General features: G+C 44.1%; 1 protein-coding gene across 1 annotated transcript in view; it reads right to left on the minus strand.

Annotated features, from left to right (window-relative positions):
• The window catches only part of BDH1 (3-hydroxybutyrate dehydrogenase 1), a 985,124-nt gene that overhangs the window by 35,469 nt on the left and 928,470 nt on the right, over positions 1-21,185 (minus strand). The window lies entirely within an intron of this gene.

Below are 21,185 nucleotides of genomic sequence, written 5' to 3' on the forward strand. Positions count from 1 at the left end.
CCCGGTAAAATAGTTTCATCGGTAGCCAGGGGCTGCGTAGGTGCCTCGCTGAGAACCGGAGAACCGGTAGTCGGCCTACGCGTGGTCTCAGCACTCGGTGCAGACCACGGATGTCGGTCGTTGTCTTTGCGTCTTTTGCTTAAAACTGGTGTCGGTGTATCTGACGACATGATATAATAAATTTTTTTGCCAAAATAATGAAGGGCGAAGTCCGCCCGGCGCTTAATAGTGTGCTTGTTGAACCTAGCACAAAAATGGCAGGCCGAGATGTCGTGGTCTGGCCCTAAGCAAGGTATACAGAAAGAGTGAAAATCCTTATGCGGTATTTGCTTCCCACAAGAAATGCAATAATTAACTTTGTCTGACATCGGTCTGAGGCAAGAAAATTTTCCCCAACGGGGTACTTAGCTTTAAAGAAGACTTCGGCTGAAATACTTTCGTAAATCTCAGGAGCTGGCCGACCGGCACTTGCGAACTGCTTCTGCTTCGGGCACCGCATGGCAAGAAAGACTGAAGAAAATGGCGTCGGCTGCCTCTTTTATACCCCTGCCGCATTGACATCAGGGAAGAAGCGACGACAACCGACGCCGGACCTAGACTTTGGAATTTGGCCGACCGAGGACCCGCCTGATGGCAGGATAACCCATCTGTAATGACTGCAGCTGTATACACGAACATTGGGGAATGGTGTCGCAGGCTTTTGCGAGGTCTAGGTAGGCTGTGTGTACCACCTTTCCCTCATCTATAGCCTTGGTAACTGTACCAAGAAGTCCACCAGGTTTAGGAGGCATGATCTGCCCTTAACAAATCCGAACTGGGAAAGGTCCAGTGTTTGGAGGTTCCCATTGTCTCTGTTAGAGAGTTCCATGATGATGCGCTCCATAGCCTTGCAGACCAAGCTAGTCAGGCTTATAGGGTGATAGTTCCCGGGGTCTGTTGTGGCTCCACCTTTGTGGATCAGAACAACCATTGCTGTGCACCACTCTATGGGTACGTAGCCTGTGGAGAGGCTGAGTTTGAACAGTGTGTTTAGGTGAGGGGTAAGTTCGCTTTTGAGCTTGTGTAGGACGCAGCCTGAGACACCGTCCAGTCCCACTGATGCTGTGTTTTTGGCTTTAGAGAGGGTTATTTTAACCTGAGTGTCTGTGATTTCAGGGGCTCTACATTCTTCTGGTATGGTTATGGGCCCTTTTGGGGGTGAGAGGGGGGTGAAGTTTGCACTGAACCTGTCTGCCAGGATGTTGGCAATTTCGGTTGGTTCAGTGTACTTTGTGCCATTCTGCACCAACTCCGAGCAGATCTGAGCATTGCCACTTAGATTCTTGACATAGCTAAAGAATGCCTTGTGGTTATCTTTGGAGTCTTTGGCAAGTTTTCTTTCAAAGCTTGCCTTGAACGATTTTATGAGGGATCGTAGTTTCTTGCTGATACTGATCAGGGATGTCTTCCCTTCTTGGGATTTTACTCTTTTCTGTAGTAGTTTCCTCCTCCTATTGTATAGCTTGTTTATGGCAGGGGTCCACCAGACTGTTTTCCTTTTCTTGGAGGAGTGAGTCTTGGTTTTGCTTGGGATAGTACAATCCACGCATTCTTGTAAGTGCCTGTAGAATGAATTAGTAAAGGATTTTGCACAGCTTGGACAGCAATATCCTTTAGCGTGGGGGCTTTGAAACTTTCCACCTCCATCTTAAGTAATGTGAAGTTTGCTTTTGAAAATGTTTTCACGTTGGTTTCCTTGTCCGGGGGTGGGGGCGGAATGTGGATATCCAAAGTGATTTGTTTATGGTCAGATCTAACCAGCGAGGGGTTGTCCTCCGGTTTGGAACATCGGTCGCCCATGTTGGTGATGACCAGGTCCAATATGTTGTCACCTCTGACGAGAGTGTTGACCAGTTGTTCCAGGGCATTTGAGTTTATAAATTCTAGGAAATGTTGGGCAAGGGAGTTAGTACCCAGTTAATGTTTGGGTAGTTGAAATCACCCAATATTAGGGTGTTTGGTAGGACCTTTATGTTACCCAGTGTTTCCAGAAATGCGGAATGGGGGTCCTAGGACATGGTGGGTGATCTGTAGCAAGCTACAATTTGAACTGCAGTTTTGCCCATTGTTAAGTGCACATGGATAATCTCTGAAGCATCGTGCTGTGCCTCTAAGCTGGAGGTGTGGATATCCTTTATGAATATGGATACTCCCTCGCCTTTTGTATTTCTGTCCGGGTTCTGTGGCCGAAATGTATGGTATGAGTTGTAGCCTAGTAGTGCTGAGGTGCTCTCTGAAGCCTTAAACCAGGTTTCTGTCACTGCACATATATCAGTTTTATCCATACTGAGGAGTGCCTCGAGTGCGTGCATTTTGAGGTTTAGACTTCTGGCATTGAGTAGTATTACCCTCAGATTTTTGTTACTTGTGCTATTTACAGTGGTGGGTTTGTCTTTTGAGCCTTGCCTAAAAAAGGCACTATGAGGGTGGCAAGAGCCCTGGCCAGTATTCGAAAGCTTAAGGGTGACAAGTGCAAGCCGTCTCTAGCGAAGCAGCATGGTTTGTTCAGCAGGTCACCCCAGGCACTCAGACACTGGATCCCCTTTGAATGACACCAGAAACTTAGCCAATTATTGAAATTGATAATTTTTTCTTTATACTGTGGTATCCTTCTTGGTGAGGGAAGGATGCTACTCAGGGTCAGGGTCATACCAGCCTGGGCTACGTGATCAGAGAGCTCTTCCATGTCTCTTTTCATGTAGTCCAGGGAGGTACGGCTCAGGTCATTCACACCAACATGGACAATGACAGAGTCATATTTGTACTTGTTCTGGAGTGACCTGAGTGCTTGTGTTATGTGGCGGATCCTGGCACCAGACTGGCAGCTAACAGTAACCTTCTCCTTATTCAGCCTAGTGAGTGGGACGTCAGTGTGCCTGACTATAGAGTCACCTATTACTAGTATGATGGCCATGTTATTTGCCTTGAGGGCTGTGATTGCATGGCACACTGGTTTTGTGAAGTATGTGTTTCATGGTTTGTGTTGGGGGGTGGAGGTTGCTTGGATGTCTGCTTTGGAGGTCTCTGTTGCTTTTGCAGATTTTTATTTAGAGCCTCAGAGTATGTTTTCGTGTATTTACGTGTGTTTTTTTGCCGGTGCTGGTTTAATGGGTCTATGTGAGACTGGTGGTGTGATGCCAGTATTTCCCTTCTCCTCTTGACTGTCTGATCCAGTCTTGGGTTGAGAAAGCTTAGCCTCCAGTTTGGCTGTATAATTGCATCGCTCGCATGTATTAGTATTTGGTGGTAGGAGGAGAGGGTTGTCTGTGTACATGAGGCAGTTGTAACATTGCCTCATAATGCCCAGATTCACAAGTTGGACTGGAGAGTACACCTGAAACTGCCCTTTGGACATGGCTGGATAGATACAGTAAACTGTTTTACTGAATGGCTGGTAAGGTCGAATAGAGAGCCTTGTCCTTCTGTAGTGCTAGGGTATAGAAGTGCTTGCTATGAGTTTTGAGCAAGTGCCGGGCTGAGAAATGAATGGCTAGAGTGTTTTGTCTAGTTCCAAGGGAAAAATTGAAGAGGAGACTTTGTGGAGCTGGGAATAGTTATACCCTAGCTAACCGGCGCTGCCAAAACCGCTAAATGGTTTTATAGCAGGGAAATGAAAGAGATAGAAATTAGCCCAAAATGGCCAATAAACTACTACTTCCTGGGCTGAAACCACTCCTCTAGGGACAGATAGACTGCTCAAAGCTCCCCTTTCTCAGGTGAGCAGAGAAACTTCCTTCTAACCAAGTAAGGTATGGGCAAACACAGAGATTTGTAACACAGCCCTGAATTCAGCACTAACCTGAAAACTGGACTATACTAGGTTAGAAAGGTGTGAAACAAGTATATATATATTTTTTCAGAAAATAAAGCAGATGCAATAAAAAAACACTAAATGCGCATATAAAGATTGTTATAAATCTCAGTAAGAGTTGTAGTCAATGCCACTAGTAATAAAGTAGGAAGAAGCACAAATACAGTAAAAGCAGATGAATAAAGTGCAATTTATATATATATATATATATATATATATATATATATATATATATATATATATATATATATAAATAAAACAACAGAAAACGAACAATCTGATTTAAAAAGTTACCCAATTAACCAGAAAAAAACTCAAAACTGAGCCCTGTTCCAGCAATCTTCAATCAGACAAGTTCTAACTGCACACTCCCGCTACTAGGGTGCAGGGGAACCTTCTCCAAAAAAGATGGCCTGGATCAGTGCTCAAGTTATACAAATAAAGCTAGATTCAGCAGGCCAGAATCTGGTCCTATGCTACAGCAACAAGGCACACCATTTTCAGAAAGAAACAGTTCTAATAAGCAGGCACAACAATCCTGTGACCAGAAATTATATGTACACACTGGTAAGTTGACTACCTTTATTTGTGTTCATTAATTTCACTGTAAAAAAAATATTTGCTCCATAATCAGTCAAAAACAAAACAGAGAAGAATTTTAGCAATATTAAAAGGAATCAAGAAAATATTTACAGGTATTGCAGTCTTCATTCAATATCTTTCTTTGATGAGTAGTTCACTTTTTTCTCATTAGTATTAACTCTGAAACTTTACAATATTTAATTATAAACATGGGCAATTAAAAAAACACATGAAAGAGTTTGAAGAATAATAACAGTACAGTTTCCAGTTGCAAAATCTTTCAATTGTCATGTTTACATTTTTATAAACAATTGTTGGGATGATCTGTCCCAATTTTATAAAAAGAATTCAGTTATATTTTCATTACTAATAAAAAAAATATATAACACTTAAATGTTTTATAAATCCTTTAATAATTCCATTGATTATTCACAAAAAAAGTCTCTGCTTCTCTTCTGCCTTTCCAAGGTTACCACTTAGACTCTCTGTGCCCAAAGATATTCATTGTTATTCAACCTTTGTAAGATCCAATTCACCTACAACTGCTTAACATCTTTATCTGTCAGAGCATTCTTAACTTTCCACCTTTGAGTAATTGTTTTCCTAGATGGTAATGTTACCAAAACACTACGCTCTCAAATGACACAGTATGTTTGTATACATCCAATCCTACTGATATAAGATGTTTTGTAATCAGTATCTCCTTTTGTAGAAATGGGAGACAGTACATCTGCATATTCATGTTTAAATGTTACCGGACACAAAAAACAGACAATATATTCCCATGCTACCAACATACCTTGTTGGCATTTCCGACACTAAGCAAGCATCTGTATTGGAGAACACATTCTTCAAACTTGTTTGTAAAGACACTTCCATGAAAATATTCTAAAACACCACAGCATTATCAAGTCTGTTTATCAGTCTCTCTAGCTTATTCTTATCACTCTTTACTTCTAGCAAATTGCTGCACTCTTTCTTAACCTTCCCCACTTTCACTGCATTAAGCTCCCTTAGTGGATTTTATGCTCCACTAACAAATCTCTAAGTGGAATATTTCTTTTAGCCTCAACAATTCATGGCTCAGACCTTTTTTAAACAAAATGTGTAAACTTCACACACAGGCCTACACTAACCAAGCCTTCATATTCCATTTGCAGGAAACCCTGTCTCACATACTCAAGCTGCACTGCTGACCACTGCAGCAGTCCTCGCCATTTCCATAAAGCACAATGAAGCACTCAAAGGAAGAAAAACAAACCACTAATCCATACTGCCAGATAACTTTATTGAACCAGTTTAAAATACATGCACTAACTTAAATCACCGCGTTTTTGTCTTACAATTCACAGACTTGTCCGTATTTTTTGGAATTTCATGGTTTTGGAACGTGTCCGTACTTTTTTTTTTTTGGAGTCCTCTCCATTTCCATCACTCCCAGAAAATTATTCTGAATGTACCCTCTTGCCCTGCAGAGTTTCAGTCCTCTCTCATTTGGTGTCCCAAGTGTACTTCCCTCTGGGCAGCAAATAATTTATCCAAGAAACAACCTCTTTACTTAATAAATTACCCATAAAATGTGCAGCTTGTCTTGTCCCATTTGGATGTCTTAATTTTTACTCCTGACATCACCCAAAAGGTTTACTTATCAACTCTTTCGCCACACGACAGCTTAACCATTTTTTCTGCATTGCATCACAGTTTTGCACTGATACCAAACATAGTATCTTGACATAAACAGCATCATAGTATATCCCATGGTCTGGTACACTTAAATCCACCCCATTCTTTACTGATGTCAAAAAATTCTCAAGCATTTCAGCTGGAAATGCTTGAAAGAAACGTGACAGCAGCACCAGTAAAATAAACAAGTATAGCTTGTACTTTCCAGTCCACCTCAAAATCTTATTTTTTTATCTTCAGAAATCTTCCCTTAATCTATTCTTTACAGAAACTACAAGTAGAAGATATGACAATTTAAAGTATTGCCCAACCAAATTCCCAAATATAACCACCCTCCCACAAATAATCATAACTCCTTTATGACAAGAAAGGAGCACAATTTACTCCCACTGCTCTCATTCTTTGTTTTGTTTTGCTCACCTTTCATGTGATATGTGAAATAACCTAGCAATATGTTTATCCTGGTCACTGAACTACAGCAACAAATCATCTGCAAACAATATGCTTTAGACTCTTCATCAATTATGTCATAGTTCTTCAACTCAGATCTCCTAATCAACATAGCCAGTGACTCTGAATGCAACAAAGAAATTATAGGTAACAAACAGCCTTGTCTTGTACTGCTAAACCCTTTCTGATATACCTGCTGTTAGTTTAACTCTTCCCTTTGGCTCTGAATAATCTAACATCTTAACATATCTGGGCACTCAGCAGTGACAGATCTTTTGGAGGAGGTACAGCCACCAAATCTTTACCTCCTGTGTTCTACCTATCCTCTAATTTTCTTTGCAACAATTTACATAGGTGTTAACATTTAGCTGGGATGCCCGAATGAATGCTTTTGCAAGGTCCCAAGATGCAGTATGTACTTTTCTGTCCTCATCTGTCACTTCACTGACCTTTTTTAAGCCTATTAAGTAGGCAGGATTGGCTACTGATGAATTCATACTGGATAGGTCACCTATATCCCTATTTATTATTTCAATAAAGATCCTTTCCATTGTCTTACAGATGAGGCAAGGTCAGACTTGTAGGTTTATAATTACCTGGGTCTGCTGTAGCCCTACCTTTGTGCAAGGGAATGATTATTGTTATCATCCTCCATTTATCCAGCATAAATCCTGTTTTGAGGCTAACGTTGAATAGCCACTGTACATGGTCTAACAATTAATTTTTCAGACCAGACAGTTTGCAGCCTGGTATATTATCCTGCCCCACAGGTGTACTGATGTTCTTCGTGTTTCACTGTTGCAGTCATTACATTTGGGTTATCTGCCTGCAGGTAGCCCTCAGCTGACCTGAATACCAGAGTCTTGGATTCCGGCATCAGATGCTGTCCCTCCTTCCAGGACATCAGGTCATCAGGGGTATAAAAAATGTAGCCGACATCATTACATAACTCTTTCTTGCAGAGCGGTGCCTGAAGCAGATCGCAAGTGCCAGTCGGCTGACTCCTGAAATTTTCGTTTTCGAGTTTCAGAATCAAAGTCTTCGAAAAAAGCCAAGTACCCCACATTGGGGATCCTTTTTCTTGCTCTTAACCAATGTCAGTAAAAGTTAACAATTACTTACCTCAAAGATTTTCATTCATACTGCATTCCTTGCTTAGGCACAGACCATGACATCCCTCCCTGTCGGTTTTGTGCCTTATTCATCCCCCTAACTATTCGGTGTATTTTCACAGCAAATTATTTTGGAACTCTGTTTCAACTATCCAGAAATTGCTTCGGTAAGCCATCAGACTACCGATATTCCGAAAAAACATAACGATAAAAACAGAGACAGACCGCATAGGTGTAAAACTGCAGACTAAGCTAGTCACCAGTTCATCAGTACTCAGTGAGGTGCTTTCGCAGCCCCCGATACCCGCCACTTCAGATTCGCAGGCCTCTACTGAGACCCATTTGGTATGCCGCGAGATGCTTCTTCGACTATGGAACCTGTGGATGTCTCTACCTTGGATGGGTCCGGAGCCGCTGTGCGTGCACCGGCTTCTGAGGGTGTATTCAGGCCTACAGTTCTGCATTTTAAACAGATGCCATCATCTTCATCCAGGCCTAAAACTCGACCCACGCCTAGAAAACCGATGTCCAAACTGCATGGTTAGGCCCATATGCCTAAAAACAAATGCTTAGAATGGCTGAAGACCTTATTACTTTAATTAGGGGAAGTCAACCTTTCCCCTCTAAGAAACCTAGAACTGATTTTCCTTCTGATTCTTCTGATCAGGTTTCTGAAATTTCTGTTTCTTCTGATTACCAGGATTTACCCTTATCTACCCTTGAGGATTCTGATGCAGAGGATTCCATTCCCTTTGCTTCCACTTCAGAAGTTTCTTCTTTTGGTGAAACCTTGCACACACTTAGGGAGCATTTCCACTAGGAAAGCCAGGATTACCCTGACTCCAAAAAGAGGCTTAGGAAATTCTTACTCCTCCCTCAACACAGGCCTTTAGCTATCCCTCCTGTTCTGGACATTGTAGAGGATACCTTCTTGGAATCTAGCCTGGCCCCAGACACTTTACCTCCAGCTCCCAGAAAACCTGACAGGTATTGCACAGTACCGGACTCTCACAAGTTTCTCTTCAAGAATCCTACTGCGGATCCAGAGACCATTTCCCAAGGACCAAAGGGCTACTGCTGCCAAAAGCCCTATGCCCTCTGATAGAGATCCCAGGGCCTTGGAAAGATGGGGTAAGAAGGTATACACTTCTGCTAGTTTGGCCATTAGGACCTTAACTTGACAGTTTCAGTTGTTAAAGTATCAGCAGCATATTATGGGACTACTTAAAGAAAATGATGTTGATTTCTGACTGTGCTGATCATAAAGAATTACAGGATTTAATGCATTCTGCTGAACAAGTTGGTAAACATACTTTGCAATGTGGTTTTGACTCTTTAGAAGCATCTTGCAGGGCTGCTGTCACTGGGTCTGTACTTAGAAGGCATGCTTGGCTTAAGGAGCAAAACTTGCCAGATCATGTTAAAGCTAAATTACTGGATGCTCCCTTAAACCAAGACCGCCTGTTTGGCAACAAGGCAGAAGTAGTCCTTAAAAAGATGGAGGAAAAAGCTAAATCTATGCAAACTATTAAAGATTTCCTGTAAGTACAGCCTCCCAGATTTAGTAGGCATTGGCATTCTAAGAATTGGTCCTTTCCAGTCTCTTCCAGGCCTTCTCAGTCCAAACCCAGGAACTGCAGACCACCTAAGTTACAGTCTCCGGCTATACGCAGGCCTAAGCAGTGGAGGGCTCCCACTTCCAAAGCTGGAAGTAGTAAGACACCCCCCTATGGAAAAATGTCACAATGACTTAAGCTTAAACCTTCCAAGCCCTGCTCAACTGCCTGCTCCCATAGGAGGAAAGCTCACCCTGCATGCAAAAAAAAAACTGGGAACTCATTACCCAGGATAAATGGGTTTTAAATGTAGTTTCCCAAGGATACAGATTCCACTTCCACACCCTACCAACCCCAAACGGTTGGCCAAACCTACCCCCAAATCAGTGGGCAGAGGCTCAACAGCAAGTTCTCTCTCTTCTAAGTATCAGGGCTATTCAACCTGTCCCAGCAGAAGAAAGGGGACAAGGTTTTTACTCAAGACTTTTCCTGGTACCCAGAAAAGACAGCTCCTGGTGTCCTATCCCGGACCTCTGTATTCTAAACACCTTTTTGGTAATCCCAAAATTCAAAATGCTAACACTTCAACAGCCGCTTCCTATGCTAGACAAAGATGCCTGGTTGGCAACCTCAGACTTAAAGGAAGCTTATAGTACAGATGTGTACCTACCATAAATGTAGATGTTCGAGTGTATTCACTGTTGCAATCATTACTCTTGGGTTATCCTGCTGGCAGGCTACCCTCAGTCGGCCAGAATTCCAAAGTCTAGGTCCGGTGTCGGTTGCTGTCACCTCCTCCCTGACATCAGTGCGCCAGGGGTATAAAAGATGCAGCCAACGCCATTTTCTTCAGTTTTTCTTGCCCCAGATGTCAGGTGCCCCCAAACTGGTAGGCTGAAAATTATGCCAATAAAATGCATACACAAAAATAACATTTCCTTCATCTACAAGCAAATACACCACATAGGTTGTATAGGATAGAGAAGTGCAGATAAGTCCCAGCAAAGAAAAGGGGGGTAGTGGGAGGGCAACCTGGACTGCAACAGTGAATACACTCTAACATCTACATTTGTGGTAGGTACACAACTGTACTATGTTCGTGTTTCACTGCTGCAGTCATTATTCTTGGGTTGAATCCCAAAGCTGAGGATGGGTGGCTGGGCTAAATAGGATTAGGAGAAGCTATAAGGCCCTGCAGAACTGCAGTGGCAAAGCCTGCTCTGGACTTAGAGTAAAGAGGTAAGTGGTAGCGCTTTGTGAAAGTGTGCACTGAACTCAAGTTGCAGCCTCTAAAATATCTTTGGTTGATACTCCTCTGAGGAAGGCTGCTGAGGTGGCTGCTGCTCTGGTGGAATGAGGCCTAATGCCCTTAGGCACTGTTTTGCCATGCTGAAAATAGCAGAAACGGATGCAATGGCCTATCCATTTAGAAATAGTCTATTTTGAGATGGCCTTTCCTTGTGATCCCGCAGCATATGACACTAAAAGTTGCTCAGTCTTTCTGAAAGCTTTAGTTCTGTCCAAGTAGAATCGTAGCTGCCTGTGTATGTCCAAAGAATGCAGAATTTTCTCACCCTTGTTCTGTGGATTTGGATAAAAGGTAAGCAAGTTAATGGTTTGGTTGAGGGCCACACTGGACACCACCTTAGGCATAAATGTAGGGTTTGTCCTCAGAGAAACCCTGTCTGGATGAAAGATGATGAAAGGTTCCACAGCCATGAGTGCTTGTAACTCTGAGACTCGCCTTGCAGAGGTTATTGCTAGGAGCAGAGCTGTTTTCCAGGATAAGAATTTTATATCTGCTGTTGATGCTGGCTCAAAAGGAGGCAGTGAGAGTTTTTCCAAAACATAATTGAGATCCCAGGCCGGAATAGGTGCTCTCCTTGGAGGCCTAATGCTTTTGGCCCCTCTGGGGTACTGCCTTATTAAAGGATGAGAAAAGATAGGTGGTTCCGCATTGTAATGGGCTGAAATGGCAGAGGCATGAATCTTAATTGATGAGAAAGAAAGGCCTTTGTTCAGCATCTCAGTTAGGTATTGTAAAATCTGAGGGATATTTGGTACACACGTGTCAATGTCTTGTTCCTGGTTCCAAGCACAGAATCTCTTCCATTTCTCTGCATAAGATTTTCTGGTACTGGGCCTCCTTGGCCTCCAAGATAACATCCAAAACAGCTTTTGAAAGAGGAGTGTTCTGAATGGCTACATTATCCGCCATGCTGCCAGATTTAAGGTCCTGAGTTGGCTGTGCAGGATCTGATTGTTTTGTTGGGTCAGCAAGTGAGAAGTTTGAGGCAATATCCATGCTGGACCTTGAGACAAGCTCTTTAGGATTGGGTACCAGTGCTGGCGTGGCCAGTCTGGTGCAATCAGTATCATTTTTGGCTTCTCTTGTCTAACCTTTAGGAGTACCCTGGGAAGGAGAGGCAGTGAAGGAAAGGCATATACTGTTAGATTTTTCCAGCTGAAGGATAGGGCATCCACTTTCCATGCTTGCTTGTGATAAATCCTTGTGCAAAATCTCTGCAATTGGCAGTTGTGAGGGGAGGCAAATAGATCTATGTCTGGGCATCCCCTTTTCCTTATTATCATGCTGAATACTTGTGGATCCAGTTTCCATTTGTGGGGATTCATGAGATTTTCTGCTTAGTTCGTCTGCCAGAGTATTTGTTTTTCCTGGCAGGAATTGTGCTTTCAGGTGAACTTGAAAAGCCAATGCTGTGTCCTATAAGGTCATTGCTCGTCTGCAGAGGGGGTAGGAATTTGTACCTCCCTGCTCGTTTATGTACCACATGACCGTAGTGCTGTCTATCAGTAACTGTCCTGGATGAAGCAGGTCCTTGAAAGCTGTCAGGGCATTTTGAACAGCTAGCATCTCTTTTTGATTGATGTGAAGATGCGTCTGGTTTGCAGACCATGTGCCCTGAATACATTTTCCTGCCATATGGGCCCCCCAGGCATAATCTGATGCATCCATTGTCAGTGTCTGTCTGGCTGTGGGTAGGCTGAATGGCAGGCCCTTGTTGTGGTGACAGGCTTTTGCCCACCATCGAAACACGTGTTGCAGGCAGGGAATGAGTGCAATTACTGTCTCCAGGCTGTGGCAATGCTGAGTCCAAACACTTTTTAGATACCACTGTAGTTTCCTCGTATGCAGTCTGGCATATAGAATTAGTAGAATGCAGGATGCCATGAAACCCAAGGCCTGTAGGATTTTCCTTGCAGATAAGTAGTTTTTTGTTGCCAACTTCCTGAAGTAAGTAGTCAGATGCTTTTGTTTGTCTGGCGTGAGATAAGCCATCTGGGCAGTTGTACTTAAGCTTGCACCCAGGAATATTATCTCTTCAGAGGGAACTAGTTTTGATTTCTTTTCGTGTACCATAGGCAAATTAGTAATCTTTTTACAAACGCCAGATGCTTTAGAAGAATATCTTTGTTCTCTGCTTGTATTAGGCAGTCATCCAAGTAGGGATATATCTGAATTCCTTTTTGTCTGCAAAACGCAATTACTGGTGTCAGGCATTTTGTGAAGACCCTGGGCGCAGTAGATAAGCCAAAGGGCAGTGCAGAGAATTGGTAATGCATTGAGCCAGCTATGAATCTGAGGTATCTTCTGCAAGATTGTCTGATTGGGACATGCAGGTATGCCTCTTTTACGTCCAAAGTTACGAGCCAAGCCTTCTTGCCCAGCATGGGCAGTAGCTGCTGTAGAGTCAACATCTTGAATTTTGGAACTTCCAGAAACGTATTTAGTATAGACAGGTCCAGTACTGGTCTCCAGGTTTTGTCCTTTCTGGGTACTAGGAAAAGTCTAGAGTAAAATCCTTGCCCCTGCTCTTGTGGTACTTGCTGAATGGCCCTCATGTCCATGAGGGCTGTAATTTGTTTTTGTGCCTCTGCCCATTGATTGTGTAGCAGGTTGGGCATACCTTTTGACCTTGGTAGTGTGTGAAAATGGAACCTGTAGCCTTGGGACACTATGTTCAGGATCCATTTGTCTTGGGTAACCATTTGCCAATTTGATGAAAAAAGTGCTAGTTTTCCCCCTAAGGGGGCTGCCCCAAAAGAATAATCCTCAGAAGGAGAGGCTGAAGGAATGGATTCCTCAGCATCAGAATCCTCCTTTGTCTTTAGAGCTGCTTTAGTCTTTGAAGCTGAAGATGGCTTAATATATGGTTGTGTAGGTCTGAAGACACCCTCAGAAGCCGATGGCTGCTCAGCGGCTCCGGACCCATCTGAGGGAATGATTTCCGAGTGTCCAATACCTTGAGTATCCAGAGGCCCAGTCGGCTCCACGTGGGAGTCGGAAGCGGCCTGTGGCTCTGAGGTAGCGGGCACCAGGGGCTGCAAAAGCGCCTCACTGAGAACCAGCGACTGGCCTAGCAGAGGCCTCGTCGTCAGTTTTGGACCTCGGATGCCTATCCTTTTCCTTTCGTTTTTTGTAAACTCCGGTTGTCGGCTGGTCTGACGGCATTATATAATTAAATCTTCGGCCAAAGTAATGAAATGCAAAATCGAACCGATGCTTAATAGTGCGTTGGTTAAATCTAGCACAAAACCGACAGCTAGCAACGTTGTGATCAGGGCCTAGGCAAGGAATACAGTAAGAGTGAAAATCCTTATGAGGTATTTGCTTCCAACAAGAAATACAATTAACTTTTTCTGACATCGGTCTGGAGCAAGAAAAAAGTTTCCCCAACGGGGTACTTAGCTTTAATGAAGACTTCAGTTCTGAAATTCGGATTTGAATATCTCAGGAGATGGTCGACCGGCACTTGTGAACTGCTTTTGCTTCGGGCACCGCGCGGCAAGAAAGACTGAAGAAAATGGCATCAGCTGCATCTTTTACACCCCTGGCGCACTGACGTCAGGGAGGATGTGACAGCAACCGACGCTGGACCTAGACTTTGGAATTCTGGCCGACTGAGGGTAGCCTGCCAGCAGGATAACCCAAGAGTAATGACTGCAACAGTGAAACACGATGAACATCTGCACATTCCAATGAGGGAATCTTGCAGGAAATAACTAAGCTTCAGAGCAGGCTCCATACACTATCAGTTCTCTGCAATCCCTTTGGCTTATCTACTGCGCCCAGGGTATTCACAAAGTGTCTAGCTCCAGCTATTGCATTTTGCAGGCAGAGAAATATTCAAATATACCTACATCTGGACGATTGTCTAATTCAGGCAGAAAGCAAGGACATGCTATTAAAACATCTGGCATTTGTAAAGAAACTTCTAACCTCACTGGGGTAACACCACAAATGAAAAGAAATCTCATCTGGTACCTTGCCAACAGATTGTATTCCTGGGAACAAGCTTGAACACAACTTCCCAGATGACTTACCTCACACCAGAAAAACAAGTTTTATTTGACAGCCTACTTCAAAGTACTGGCCACAAAGACCCAGCTATCTGCAAGGACAATTTTGCAAGCCCTGGGGTTCATGGCCTCTTGCATTCTACTAATTCCATATGCAAGACTGCATATGAGGAAACTACAATGGTATCTAAAAAGCCTATGGTGCCAACATTCTCAGGACCTGGAATCGATGATTCCCATCATTCCTTGTATAAAGACAGAGTTCCTTTGGTGGGCAGAGGCCGCCACCTCAACAAGGTGCTCCCTTTCAATCTACCCCCACCACCCAAACCCTGACTACAGACACATCAGACCACGCATGGGGGGCTCACTTGGCAAGGCAGTCATTCAGGGCAAATGGAACCAGAGTCAGATGCATCTTCATATCAACCAAAATATACAGAATTCCCTGACAGCCTTCAAGGACCACATCCTTCCAGGACAATTACTGCTAAAGACAGACAACACCACAGTTATGTGGTAGATAAACAAGCAGTGGGGAACCCACTTGTACCCTCTCTGCAGACTAGCCATGGCTCTATGGAACACAGTCTTGAGCTACCAAGTGCACCTACAAGCTCAATTCCTGCCAGGCAAGCTAAATTCACTGGCAGACTACCTAAGCAGAAATCTCATGGACCCACACGAATGGAAACTGGAACCAAAAATATTCAACCTCTTGAAGAACAAATGGGGGACTCCAGAGATAGACCTGTTTGCCTCCCGCAGAACTACCAATTGGACAAATTCTGCACAAGGACTCCCCACAGTTAAGCTTGGAAAGTGGATGCCCTGTCCTTTACCTGGGAAAGGCTCTCCTCTCGAAGGTTCGGCTAAAGATCAAACAGGACAGACCAATGACAATTCTTATTGCACCAGATTGGCCTCAACCAGCACTGTTACCCCCCCTTCTCTTGCACAGCATGATACTGCTGGATCCATGGCACCTACCTCAGACACATTCCCTGCTGTCCCAGCAGCCGGAGCCAGATACTGCACCCTCAGCTTCAAACCATGAAAATTGCAGCCTGGCTAATTCCTTGAGATCTCCAAGAGGTCATTCTGGAAGCAAGGAGATCTAGTACTAGAAAATCCTATGCTGAAAAGTGAAAAAGATACTGTTCCTGGAGCCAGACCAAGGGTATGGGCACTACGGTGCCCAGTTTACCTCACATTCTTCAGTACTTAACAGAAATGCTCCACAAGGGCCTATTCTTCTCTTCAATTAGAATTCATGCCTCTGCAATTTCAGCACTTTATAATATTGAACCACCCCTCTTCTCTCGCCCCCTGTTAAAGCAATTCCTCAGAGGGGCTAAAAATTTAAGCCCCCCCCCCCCCAGACAGGCCGCTACTCCAGACTGGGACCTTAACTTTGTATTGAAAAAGCTCTCTCCCCCTTCTTTTGAACCAGCTGCAACCGCAAAGTTGAAATTCCTTTCTTGGAAAACAGCCTTCCTTCTAGCCATCACTTCAGCAAGAAGAGTGTCTGAATGACAGGCCCTCATGACAGTGGAGCCCTTCTTTATCTTCCATGCAGACAGGGTTTCCCTCAGGACCAAGCCTTCCTTTATGCCCAAGGTGGTGTCTAGTGTGGCCCTTAATCAGTACATTCATTTGCCTACCTTTTTTCCTAATCCACAAAACAAAGAAGAATGAATTGTGCATTCTTTGGACGTGCACAGACAACTTAAATTTTATTTTGGACAGGATTAAGCGTCTCAGAAAATATGAACAGCTGCTAGTTGGCTTTGCTGCAGGGGCAGAGGAGAAGGTCATTCCAAAGCAAACCATTTCTAAATGGATAGCCCATTGCATTCATTTCTGCTATAAGCGCACCATGGAAAAAGTACAGTTTTGTACCTACCATAAATGTAGATGTCCGATAGGTATGCATCTGCAGTCCTTACATATGGGTTTGTCCTGCCTCAGGCAGCTCTTCGGTCGGCCGGATTCCAAAGTCTGGGTCCGGCGTCAGCTGAAGTCACCCTTTCCCAGACGTCAGAGCGCCTGGGGTATAAAAGCGTCAGCCGACGCCATCTTCCTTAGTTTTTCTTGCCCCAGATGCCAGGTGCCCTCTAAGGAAGGCTAAATTTGGAGAAATGCAAAAACTTCCAAACATACACAGTAATATAAAAACAAATACACCATAATAGATATCCCCAGCTAGCTAGGAAGAGGGATAAATACCCAAGTACCACCACAGAGGGGAAGGAGGGAGGGAAAACATGACTGCAGATGCATACCTATCGGACATCTACATTTATGGTAGGTACAAAACTGTACTATGTCCTTCAAGGATGCATCTGCAGTCCTTACATATGGGTAGAATACCATAGCCAAGCTGGGGGTGGTAGGATCTAAGAAAAGGATGGTGTAGCTAAAATGCCCTGCAGGACTGCCGTAGCAAAGCCTGCGCTGGATCTGGAATATAAAGGTAAGTTGTAATGCTTGGAAAATGTATGCACGGAGCTCCATGTAGCAGCTTCTAAAATGTCCTTGGTAGCCACCCCTCTTAAGAAGGCTGTGGAGGTGGCTGTGGCTCTGGTGGAATGAGGTCTGATGTTAGCTGGCACAGTTTTGCCATGAAAAGAGTAACAGAATCAAATGCAATTCCCTATCCATTTTGAAATTGTCTGTTTGGAAATTGCTTTTCCTTGAACACCAGCAGCATATGCTACAAACAGCTGGTCAGTTTTTCTGTAAGTCTTAGTTCTGTCCAAGTAGTAGCGCAACTGTCTGTGAATGTCCAGGGTATGCAGAAGTTTCTCTCCTTTGTTCTGTGGATTTGGAAAGAAGGTAGGCAGGTGAATAGCTTGGTTCAATGAGACCCTGGATACCACACCTTTGGCATGAATGAAGGATTGGTTCTCAATGAGACTCTGTCCTGATGAAAAATAAGAAATGGTTGTACTGCCATGAGGGCCTGCAGCTCAGATACTCTTCTTGCTGATGTTATGGCCAGAAGGAAGGCAGTCTTCCAAGACAAGAACTGTAGTTCTGAAGATGCTGCTGGTTCAAAAGGAGGTAGAGTTAATTTTTCCAACATGAAGTTAAGGTCCCAAGTAGGCACTGGTGGTTTCCTTGGAGGGTTGATGTTTTTAATTCCTCTTAGAAACTGCCTCAGCAGAGGATGAGAGAAGACAGGCGGATCAGTGTTGTATGCTGCTGAAATTGCTGAAGCATGCATTTTTATGGAAGAGTAAGAAAGGCCCTTGTGGAGCATTTCTGCCAAGTATTCCAGGATATGTGCAATGTTCATCACTGTCACATCCTGGCCCTTTGTGGTGTTCCAAGTGCAAAATCTTTTCCATTTTGCTGAGTATGCCTTTCTTGTGGAAGGCCGGCGAGCCTCCATGATGATATCCTTCACTCTCTTGGATAGCTTATCCTGGTGAGGAGTCAATGTATTTTCCAGGCTGTCAGCTGCAAGGTTTTCAGGCTGGAGTGCAGAGTTTTGTAATTGTGCTGTGTCAGAAGAAGTGGCCATTGTGGCAGAGGCCACGGTTTCGTGCGCGACATGCTCCTTAACAATGGGTACCAGTGCTGTCTTGGCCAGTCTGGAGCTATCAGAATCACTTTTGGCTGATCTGTCCTGATCTTCAGTAAGACCTTGGTCATTAATGGAAGAGGTGGAAATGCATATACTGTTAGAGTATTCCAGCTGAAAGAGAGGGCGTCCACTTTCCATGCTTGTGGGCGGTATGTCCTTGAGCAGAATTTCTTCAGCTGATGGCTGTGGTGGGAGGCAAAAAGATCTATGTCCGGCCTCCCCCATGATTGTGTTATCTGAAGGAAGATGTCTGGGTGCAGCATCCATTCGTGTGGATCCATGATATTTCTGCTTAGGCTGTCCGCCAGTACATTGTCTTTTCCTGGCACAAACTGGGATTGCAGCTCTATATTGAGTTTTAAGGAAAGTTCCCAAAGATTCATTGCCAGCCTGCAAAGAGGATAAGAATGGGTACCTCATTGCTTGTTTATGTACCACATAACTGTGGTATTGTCTGTCCTTATTAGAAGGTGGCCTTGATGCAGGAAGTGTTTGAAGGCCTCAATTGCATGTATCACTGCCAGCATTTCCTTTTGGTTTATGTGCATACGCAATTCTTTCTGTGACCATAGTCCTTGAATGCATCTGCCCTCCATGTGTGCTCCCCATCCATGGTCTGAGGCGTCCGTTGTAATAGTTTGGCTGATTATTGGCTTGCTGAAGGGCAGCCCCATGTTTGACTGGCTTGCTTGAGCCCACCACAGAAATTCCTTTTGAAGGCATGGAACGAGTGGTATTAAAGCTTCTAGGCTGTGACTGTGCTGAGACCATAAACTCCTTAGGTACCATTGTAGTTTCCTCATATGCAGCCTTGCTTGTGGTATCAGAAGAATGCAAGATGCCATGTAACCCAGGGCCTGCAGGATTTTCCTTGCAGTCAGCTGGGTTTGTTTTGTCAGTTTTTTAAAATAATCCGATAGTTGTCTGTTTTTCTTTGTGAGAAAAGCCATTTGGGTGGTTGTATCTAGTTTCGCACCCAGAAAAGTTATTCTTTGGGATGGAACAAGTCTTGATTTGTGAATGTTGACTGTGCATCCCAAGGCCTGAAGTAGGCGGATGGCATAATTCAAGTGTTTTTCCAAAGTTTGTGGGCTGTCCGCTTGTATAAGGCAATCGTCCAGGTATGGGTATATTTGAATCCCCTGAAGTCTGCAGTGTGCAATTACTGATGCCAGGCATTTCGTGAATACTCTGGGCACAGTAGATAAGCCAAAGGGCAATGCTGAGAATTGATAATGCTCTGAACCTGCAAGAAATCTGAGGTGCAGTCTGCAACTTTGTCTGATAGGGACATGCAGGAATGCCTCCTTGAGGTCTAGGGTTACCAGCCAAGACCCCTTGCCCAGCATGGGAAGGAGTTGCTGTAGGGTCAGCATTTTGAATTTTGGCACAATGAGAAGTATTCAGTGCGGACAAGTCCAGAATAGGCCTCCATTGCTTTTCTTTTCTTGGGACGAGGAATAGTCTGGAATAAAATCCTTGGCCCTGTTCTGTGAGAGAAACCTTTTCTATAGTTTTCATTTGCAGTAGGTTTGAAATTTGTTTGAAAGCCTCTGCCCTTTGATTCGGTGGCAGGTTTGGCATGCCTCTCCTTTTTGGTAACGTATGAAAATGGAACCTGTATCCTTTGTCTATAATTTGCAGTGTCCATTTGTCTCTTGTAATTCTGTGCCAATTTTCTGAGAATAAAGATAGCTTTCCGCCCAAAGGTGCTTCCAATTGAGCCCTAGTTGGCGGGGTCAAAATAAAGTCATTGAGTCTGTCCTTGTGCAGCAGTTGTAGGTCCTGCACTACCTCTCTGGTTAGGAGGCTGCCATTGATGGCCTCTGTAGGAGCCTCTAGCTTGCCCTCTACCTCTGGCATGCCTGTTCTTGCCTCTCTGAAATCTCCCTGTGTCTGGAAAGGACCAATTCTTAGAAGGCCAATTCCTGCTGAATCTTGGTGGTTGGACCTGGAGAAAATCTTTGACTGTTTGTACAGATTTAGCCTTTTCCTCAAATTTCTTTAAGACCTCCTGAGCGGTGGAGCCAAATAACTTTTGCTTTTCCAGTGGCGCATCCAGAAGGCTTTGCTTTAACATGATCTGGCAGAGTTTGTTCCTTCAGCCAAGCATGCCTACTTATGACTGCACCTGTCATTGCTGACCTACATGAAGCTTCCAATGCATCATAACCACACTGCAAGAAATGGTTGCTAACCTGTTGGGAGTTATGTACCAGATCATGAAGTGCCTTGCGATCTAGGGGTTCAGGCGAAGACAGTTTTTTATGCAATTCATCTAACAAATACTCTTGGTACTGTATCATATGGAATTGACAAGTTAACGCCCTCACAGAAAGAGTGGAAGAAGTATACACTTTTTTACCCCATCTCTCTAAAGCCCTGGACTCCCTTTCAGAAGGGAGTGAATTTTTAGTAGTGGCAGTTGCAACCCCTTTAGGGCCCTGGGAAATAGTTTCTGGGTTAGCAGAGTGGCCCTTGTAAAGGAAATGATGCGAGTCCGGGACCCTGTAGTACCTATCAGGTTTGACAGGAGCCGGAGGAAGAGAGTCAGGGGAAATGCTAGACTCAGAGTACACATCATCAATGACATTCAAAACAGGAGGAATAGCCAAAGGCCTATGCTGAGGTAAATGCAAAAAAGCCCTTAATCTCTTCCTGGAATCAGAGAATTCCTGGCCCTGCCATTTGAAATGCTCTCTCATGGAGTGAAGGGTCTCCCCAAAGGATAACTCTTCAGGAGGGGAGGCCGAGGGAATAGATTCCTCTGCATCAGAATCCTCGTAGGCCGTAAAGGCCTCCTCCTGGTATTCTGATAGAGCAGAGTCATCAGAGGCCTCATCAGAAGACTGGGGATCAGTGTGCTCAACCCTGGGCCTTTTGTCTAGAGGGAGTTGAGAGCCCCTGTCCGGATGAGGCTGAGAGCCCCTAATTAAGGAAATAAGGTCCTCAGCTAAACTTAAAATCTGGGAACCGATAGTGGATCCCTGAGGAATAGCCTTGGGAGGCAGAGATTTTGGCTGTTTAGCAGCTTTAGC

This window comes from Protopterus annectens, chromosome 4.part1 (assembly GCF_019279795.1).
Source record: "Protopterus annectens isolate FY-2018-M chromosome 4.part1, PAN1.0, whole genome shotgun sequence".
Taxonomy (NCBI): Eukaryota; Metazoa; Chordata; order Ceratodontiformes; family Protopteridae; genus Protopterus; species Protopterus annectens.